This window comes from Bombina bombina, chromosome 4 (genome assembly GCF_027579735.1).
Source record: "Bombina bombina isolate aBomBom1 chromosome 4, aBomBom1.pri, whole genome shotgun sequence".
Classification (NCBI taxonomy): Eukaryota; Metazoa; Chordata; class Amphibia; order Anura; family Bombinatoridae; genus Bombina; species Bombina bombina.
In genome coordinates this window covers 137,238,080-137,247,537 of record NC_069502.1, presented here as the reverse complement: position 1 = coordinate 137,247,537, position 9,458 = coordinate 137,238,080, and positions in this window count along the sequence as shown.

The following is a 9,458-nucleotide window of genomic DNA, read 5'->3' as shown; positions in this document are numbered from 1 at the left end:
GGACCACTTCTCCAGGCTTCGATGAAGACTTCTCCCGGTTTCGTTGAGGACTTCTTGCCGCTTCACTGAGGACTTCTCCCGGCTTCATTGAGGATGGATGTCGGCTCTTCAAAACTGTAAGTGGATCCTCAGGGGTTAGTGTTAGGTTTTTTTTAAGGGTTTATTGGGTGGGTTTTAGTTTTAGATTACGGGTTGGGTAGCAATAGAGCTAAATGCCCTTTTAAGGGCAATGCCCATACAAATTCCCTTTTCAGGGCAATGGGGAGTTCAGGCTTTCTTAGTTAGGGTTTTATGTGGGGGGTTTGGTTGTGTGGGTGGTGTGTTTTACTGTTGGGGGGTTGTTTGTATTTTTTTTTTACAGGTAAAAGAGCTGATTTCTTTGGGGCAATGCCCCGCAAAAGGCCCTTTTAAGGGCTATTTGTAGTTTAGTTTAGGCTAGGGTTTTTTTATTTTGGGGGTGCTTTTTTTATTTTGATGGGGCTATTAGATTAGGTGTAATTAGTTTAAATATCTTGTAATTTGTTTTTTATTTTGTGTAATTTAGTGTTTGTTTATTTTTGTAATTTAGGTATTTGTATTTAATTTAGGTCATTGTATTTCATTTAGGTAATTTATTTAATTGTAGTGTAAGGTTTGGTGTTAGTGTAAGACAGGTTAGGTTTTATTTTACAGGTAAATTTGTATTTATTTTAGCTAGGTAGTTATTAAATAGTTAATAACTATTTAGTAACTATTCTACCTAGTTAAAAATAAATAAAAACTTGCCTGTAAAATAAAAATAAACCCTAAACTAGATACAATGTAACTATTAGTTATATTGTAGCTATCTTAGGGTTTATTCTACAAGTAAGTATTTATTTTTAAATAGGAATTATTTAGTTATTAATAGTAGGTTTTCTTTAGATTTATTTTAATTATATTTAAGTTAGTGGGTGTTAGGGTTAGATTTAGTTTTAGGGGTTAATAAATTTAGTATAGTGGCGGCGACGTTGGGGGTGGCAGATTAGGGGTTAATAAATGTAGATAGGTGGCGGCGATGTTAGGGGTGGCAGATTAGGGGTTAATAATTTTTAACTAATGTTTGTGATGCGGGAGTGCAGCGGTTTAGGGGTTAATATGTTTATTATAGTGGCGGCAATATCCGGAGTGGCAGATTAGGGGTTAATTAGTATAATGTAGGTGCCGGCGATGTCGGGGGCGGCAGATTAGGGGTTAATAAGTGTAAGATTAGAGGTGTTTAGACTTGGGGTTCATGTTAGGGTGTTAGGTGTAAACATAAAATGTGTTTCTACATAGGAATCAATGGGCCTGCGTTACGGAGCTTTACGCTGCTTGTTTGCAGGTGTTAAACTTTTTTTTAAGCCGGCTCTCCCCATTGATGTCTATGGGGAAATCGTGTACGAGCACGTATAACCAGCTCACCGCTGACTTAAGCAGCGCTGGTATTAGAGTGCGGTATGGAGCACAATTTTGCTCTACGCTCACTTCTTGTCTTTTAACTCCAGGTTTATAAAAACCTGTAATACCAGCGCTGTAGGTAAGTGAGCGGTGACAATAACGTGCAAGTTAGCACCGCACCCCTCTTACCGCAAAACTCGTAATCTAGCCGATATATAGGGAAAATAACTAATTGCTTAGTTCATTAACAAATCTAAACAAGCAGACTTGAGGTAAAAAGGTGTGTCATTGTGAACTTAATTTGCATATCTTACCCAGAATCCTTTGCTGCATTGGAAACAATGTATTCCAGAGGATTTCTGTGGGAAAAACAAGCTTTCTGGCCTGTCTAGATTTGTTAATGAACTACACAATGAGTTATTTTCTCTATATTTTGTGCATAGTGGAGGGTTTTAAACTCACCTTTCACCTCCCCCTAATTTTAAATGTTGTTCAAATATATATATATATATACATTATAAATACAGTATATATATTTAAAGTATCTTTAATACATTTTTTAAATAGTTATTATAATTTTTTTTAATATTTTTTATTTAATATTTCAATAATTTATTTATTTATTTATAAAATATTTTACCAGGAAGGATACATTGAGATTTCTCTAGTTTTCAAGTATGTCCTGGGTCCACAAAACATTGCATTGATACAATAGGGTACAAATAAAATTAAAAAACAATAATAATACACAATATATGCAAAAATTTAAAGTAGAACAGGTAGGAAATATAGAATCAACCATGACAGGTGCATTCTTTTGAGATATGTAAAGAGGTATCTCTTAAAGGATATTAGGCTTGGGGAAGGTTTGAAAGTGTGCGGGAGGTCATTCCAAAATTGTGGCGCTCTGTAGGAAAAGGAGGATCGAGCTGCTTTCTTTTTGTATTGAGGCAAGATAAATAATGTGCTGGTACTGGATCGGAGGTTATAGGAGGTGGGAATAGCCAGGGAGAGCATTCTGCTCAGGTAGGCTGGGAGCTTCCCAGAAAGGCTCTTAAACACAAGGCAGGAAAGATGGAGGGTGCGTCTGTATTCCAGCGTCAGCCAGTTTAGTTCTTTTAGCATGTCACAATGGTGGGTCATGTACTTACATTGTAGCACAAAGCGGCAGAATGAGTTATACAATGTATTAAGTTTATTAAGGTGAGTTTGCGATGCAGGTGCGTATACTACGTCCCCGTAATCCATGATAGGCATCAGCATTTGCTGTACAATCTTTTCCTTTACTGTAGGGCGGAGGCAAGATTTGTTTCTGTACAGGGCACCTAATTTTAGATAAAGTTTAGATGCAAGTTTTTCTATGTTGAGGCCAAAAGATAGATTAGGGTCTAACAACATACCCAAGTAGATGGGAATTTTGTAATTTGTGTAATTTAGGAACCATTCCAAAGATCATTGTGACAGTTTTGTCAGTGTTTAGGAAGAGTTTGTTTTTTGAGATCCACTTTTCTACCTCTGTGAACTGGTCTTGGAGCACTGCTTCAAGCTGCAGCAGATCAGATTTGTTTGCATAGATTACCGTGTCGTCTGCGTACATGTGTACAGTTGAGGATTTGCAGACATTAGGCAGATCATTTATAAATAATGTAAATAGTAGGGGGGCCGAGAATGGAACCTTGGGGAACACCACATGTTACTGGGAGAGGGAGGGAGTCACTGTTAGAAATAATGCATCTTAAGATAATTATGTTGTCATGTGTGCTAACCCAACACCCATTAGACCTAAAGCACAAAACCCAAAGCTCGTTATACATATTTTTTTACATTTCTATGCTCTTCACATAGAAGTTTTTTTATTTTTTATTATTAAATAATTATAGTGTTAATGTAAAATATATATCTGTACATATATAACTATAGCAATATATATACAGGTAAAATGTTATATGTTTTATATATATATATATCCCCAACACACCAACAGTGAAGTCTTTTTTTCAAACAAAGCAAATTTATTTGACGTTTTGGGGATGTATTCTACCCTTCTTCAGAACACTAATACAGTGTACAAACCACACTTAAATAGTGTCACATATTATCCCACAATAACTCAATCCCTGTAAAAAAAATGCCAAACAATTACACACATTGGGGCATATGTATCAAGCTCTGTATGGAGCTTGATGCCCCGTGTTATGCCCCGTGTTATACAATCGACCGCTGCTCCATAACCTGTCCGCCTGCTCTGAGCAGGCGGACACACGTCGCCGGAAATCAACCCGATCGAGTACGATCGGGTTGACTGACACCCCCCTGCTGGCGGCCCATTGGCCGTGAGTCTGCAGGGGGCGGCGTTGCACCAGCAACTCTTGTGAGCTGCTGGTGCAATGCTGAATACGGCGAGCGTATTGCTCGCCGTATTCAGCGATATCTGTCGGACCTGATCCGCACTTTCGGATCAGGTCCGACAGACATTGATAACTAGGGGCCATTGTCAGCTCAATTTCGTCAAACCAGAAGTAGAATGTCTAACCATTTCCGGTCCGGCGTTACAACTTAACTATGCAAACCAAAGACATAAATCAAAATAATAAAATAAAAAGCTCAATATGCTCCTCAGGTATACCCCTATAAAACAAATATGGGCTCATTTCAAAACGATTTTGTCTAGAAACGGATCGGTACCAGTCCGGTACACAGGAAGTGATAACATAGAGTGAAACCGGATGTGGGGCAGGGAACCTAACACTGTGTGTCCTCAAACTCTAAGTACATAAACCAGAAGTGGGGCGTTTTAAGGAGAAAAGTAATGAATATGATATTGCACACTCTTAAATCGCCTAATGTAAATATTTTTGTGTTGTATTATTACTGTGGCACAGTGTTATGTGCAGCAGTAACAGGTCCACTTGTTAATTCACAGTCAGTGATTCAGTTTATATATATATATATATATATATATATATATATATATGTATATATATATATATATATATATATATATATATATATATAATATATTATTTTTTTATTATTATTTTTTTTTTAGTTTTTTAGTTTTTCACTTTGCAGTAAATTACACACTGTCACTCATTCAGTACAAAGAAGTAGTTGTGTATATAAACAACTGACATCTAGTTATTAGTCTTTAACTTTTGCCTACGTATTAATATATATGAAATACTTTGTTATAGGTTTCTAGCTCTACATTGTTTATTGTGCACATATAGCCCTACTTCAAGTTTTTATGATATTGCCCCACTCAGTGGCGTCACTAGGGGGTGCGGGGGGTGCGGGCCGCACCTGGGTGACACCCTCCGGGGGGTGACACCACCAAAAAAATAAAAAATTTTTTTTTAAATTTTATTGAAATTCAAAGAAATACAATGTAGAGATGCATATATTTTTTATTAGAGGGGCCAGCATTTGTGAACATTAGTGTGGCTGGGGAAGTTGTAGACACATATTTTTGAGCCAGCGTTGCAATTTCCACAAATAGTTTTCCCGGCTGCTTTTGCTTGTTTGTACTTTGCTCCTCCACTGCCCAATTTCACTATGAATGTTGTGGATGTGCCGTGGGGCTTGCAAAGTTGTGCTGCTAGCCTAAACCTGCCTGCCTATCTGTGCTCACTGCTCAGTGGCATGTGGAGCAGTGGAGTCACTCACTGCTGTGCTGTCTCTCTAATCGGGAACTGGGAAATCATGAGGGGGATGACTGTCTGACACTGTCTCTAAAGTTACGGTATACTAAGTTCAGACTGAAGAGGTAGGAGGGGAGGGCAGGTGAGGGTCTGGGGGTGAGCAGAGAGCAGAGGTGCTTGGCCATAAGAAGCGGTAGACACGCAGCCCGGGGCTGTGCACTGACAGACTTGGAACAGAGTCAGAGAGCAGAATTTTCATAGTTTGTGCGCCTAAACCTTTTCTTTAGTAATTTATTTTTAGAGTGCTCTGTTTATCTTTCATTTGATGCTCTGCTGAGCCAGGGAGCATCTCTAGGCATGAGCTTTATAATTAATGCAGTGCAGTTTACATATTTTGTGTGTGTGTATATCTGAGTGTTTCTGTGTGTGTGCCTGAGGGTTTTTGTGCGTGTGTCTGAGTGTTTTTGTGCATGTGTCTGAGTGTTTTTGTGTGTGTCTGAGTGTGTTTCCGAGTGTTTGTGTGTGCATCCGAGTGTGTTTTTAAGTGTGTCTGAGTGTTTGTATGTGTGTGTGCCTGTGTTTTTGTGTTTGCGTGTTTGCTTTCTGGGGGGAGGGGGGGTGACACCATAACGTACCGCACTGGGTGACACCAACCCTAGTGACGCCACTGGCCCCCACTTCCGGTTGTTATGTTACCATTTAATACATAATTGGATATGTATACTATGCCCCACTTCCATTAGGCGATTTAAGAGTGTGACACTGTCATATTCATTGCTTTTCACCTTAACACGCCTCACTTACGGTTTATGTACATAGAGTTTGAGGACACACAGTGTTAGGTTCCTTGCCCCACTTTTGGTTTCACTCTATGTTATCACTTCCTGTGTACTGAACTGGTACCGATCCGTTTCTAGACACAATCGTTTGGACATGAGCCCATATTTGTTTTATAGGGGTATACCTGAGGAGCATTTTGAGCTTTTTATTCTATTATTTTGATTTATGTCTTTGGTTTGTATAGTTAAGTTGTAACGCCGGACCGGTAGTGGTTAGACATTATACTTCCGGATTGACGAAATTGAGCTGACAATGTGTGTAATTGTTTGGCGTTTTTTTCGCAGGGATTGAGGTATTGTGGGATAATATGTGACAATATTTAAGTGTGGTTTGTACACTGTATTAGTGTTCTGAAGAAGGGTAGAATACATCCCCGAAATGTCAATTAAATTTGCTTTGTTTGAAAAAATCCTGAGACTTCACTGTTGGTGTGTTGGATATAATATTGGAGTGGAAGTACAGGTGGCTGACCCAGGAGGGCGGATTCTGAAATTGAGTTTGTATATATATATATATATATATATATATATATATATATATATATATATATACATATAGAAATATGTATTTACAATATAAAAGCCTGCATGTGAAGATCAATGGAATGTGAAATAATTACAGTGAATATACAGTAAAACACATTATACATTAGTATGGAATTATTATTTATATATATATATATATATATATATATATATATATATATATATATATATAGTATATATACACTGTATATATATATATATATATATATATATATATATATATATATATATATATATATATATATATATATATATATATATATATATATATATATATATATTATAACCCTTTGGAGTTAAAATGGCCATGTACCATATACCTTTTAACCCTTATAAAATATATATATATATATATATATATATATATAACACACAGAGAAAAGCCAGCACTCACTTACAAGCTCTCAGCTAAGATTTAAAAGCAAAAATGGAAAGGTTAGTCACCGCATCTGGCCAAATGGGACAAGCTCAGGTACCACGTCAAGGTCCTTTCCAATACCTGAGACCCTAAAACAGCCACACAATGCAAGATTTCAAATCCAAACAAACTGAAAACAAGGGAAGGGTGCACAGGAATATGTAACCACCCTAGACATATACAAAACACGGAAGGGAACTGCACTCTCATACCGGCCCGGGTACACATCCCATGACCCTGCAACATGCTCAGCCCTGGGTGCCACTGGCACTCACAGGAAGCTGTGCTGTCCCCAGAGCCACAAGCAGTTAACCCCAAACAGGTCTGGGTGCAAGAACCATAGGGAAAATTACATAACAAATTAATACAACACACAGAGAAAACCCAGCACTCACTTACAAGCTCTCAGCTAAGATTTAAAAGCAAAAATGGAAAGGTTAATCACCGCATCTGGCCAAATGGGACAAGCTCGGGTACCACGTCAAGGTCCTTTCCAATACCTGAGACCCTAAAACAGCCACACAATGCAAGCTTTCAAATCCAAACAAACTGAAAACAAGGGAAGGGTGCACAGGAATATGTAACCACCCTAGACATATACAAAACACGGAAGGGAATGCACTCTCATACCGGACCGGGTACACATCCTATGACCCTGCAACATGCTCAGCCCTGGGTGCCACTGGCACTCACAGGAAGCTGTGCTGTCCCCAGAGCCACAAGCAGTTAACCCCAGACAGGTCTGGGTTCAAGAACCATAGGGAAAATTACAAAACAAATTAATACAACACACAGAGAAAACCCAGCACTCACTTACAAGCTCTCAGCTAAGATTCCCTTGTTTTTCAGTTTGTTTGGATTTGAAAGCTTGCATTGTGTGGCTGTTTTAGGGTCTCAGGTATTGGAAAGGACCTTGACGTGGTACCTGAGCTTGTCCCATTTGGCCAGATGCGGTGACTAACCTTTCCATTTTTGCTTTTAAATCTTAGCTGAGAGCTTGTAAGTGAGTGCTGGGTTTTCTCTGTGTGTTGTATTAATTTGTTTTGTAATTTTCCCTATGGTTCTTGCACCCAGACCTGTCTGGGGTTAACTGCTTGTGGCTCTGGGGACAGCACAGCTTCCTGTGAGTGCCAGTGGCACCCAGGGCTGAGCATGTTGCAGGGTCATGGGATGTGTACCCGGTCCGGTATGAGAGTTCAGTTACCTTCCGTGTTTTGTATATATATATATATATATATACGTATGCAAATATTTTTTATCAGATAGTGTTTATATAAGTGTAACTGTAATTTTTAAATGCATTTATGTTGTGTTTGGTGTAACTTTTTTTTAACTAACTACCCTCCCTTTACACTACAAGCATAAAATGTGATTGTGCTCTCATGTTCGAGTTTACTTTCAACTTGTAATACGAGTGCAAATGAATGCGCCTGCAATATTCTTATATTGAGCGCATGCTAATGTTAGTGCACCACTTGTAACCTGGCCCCATATAGGTAAAATACTGGCTAGGTGGCAATCCTAATCTAAAGGTCCAGTATCTGACTACAGTCCAAATGATCAAAACTTGCCAGAATTTTATTGTAATGTAGGTGTCTCTCCACATACAAAACTCTGCACAGTGAGATTAACAGCTCTCAAGCTTAAATAGGAGGTACCTCACAGTACTGATAAGAATCGTTTTGATTTTTCACCAGAGAGGAAAGCTTTAGATCATCAAGCTTTATCAAAGATCAAAAACAATAAAACAATATATTCCTCCTAAAATTAAATTGTTATCCCTAGGCAGAGCTTAAAGGCACGATAACCAAATATTGAAGAACTTGAAAGTGATGCAGCATTACTGTAAAAAGCGGACTAAAAAATATTACCTGAACACCTCTATGTAAAAAAGCAAGATATTTTACCTAAAGATTTCCTCAGTAGCACATCCCATTGTAAAGGGACTTTAAGTAGTCAATCAAAATGCTAGTCCTGGGACTTGCAAGAGAGCATGCATCTGGCATGTGCAGGGACAGTCATGTTTTTTCCCTACTCAGTTTAAGGAAGTTTAAAATGAAATCTCATGAGATCACAGTAAAGCAATGACTTCAGCACTTCTGATGCTGATTGGCTGGGGTTTTGTTTTCAACTGCAGCTGGATAGTAGCTAAAGGATAACTGTTCACAAAACACTTTTTCTTGTGAACTGAAGACATTTTGTGGTAAAATATCTTTCTTTTTTACATAGAGATATTCATGTGATATTTTCATGTCAGCTTTTACAGTTAGGCTGTATCACTTTCAAGTAATTTAGCCTATGGGTATTATGTCCCTTTAAATGGATTAAAATCGAAACAGATAATCTTTATCCATATTACAATGCATAACTTCTAATAAAACAGGATTTATATATAAAAAAATTGTTACAAACAAATATATATCTCTCACAAATAATCTATACTGCAAAATCCCCTCAGAAGCATAGAGACCAATCTAACTCCCTATTCATCTCTTTAGGGTGCATGGTACCCAGTTTGCTGATCCAAAAGGCCTCCCTTATTTTTAACCTTTTAGTTCTATCTCTACCTCGCCTAAGGTGTCCTATCTGCTCCAAAATCTGACACCTGAGTTGGCT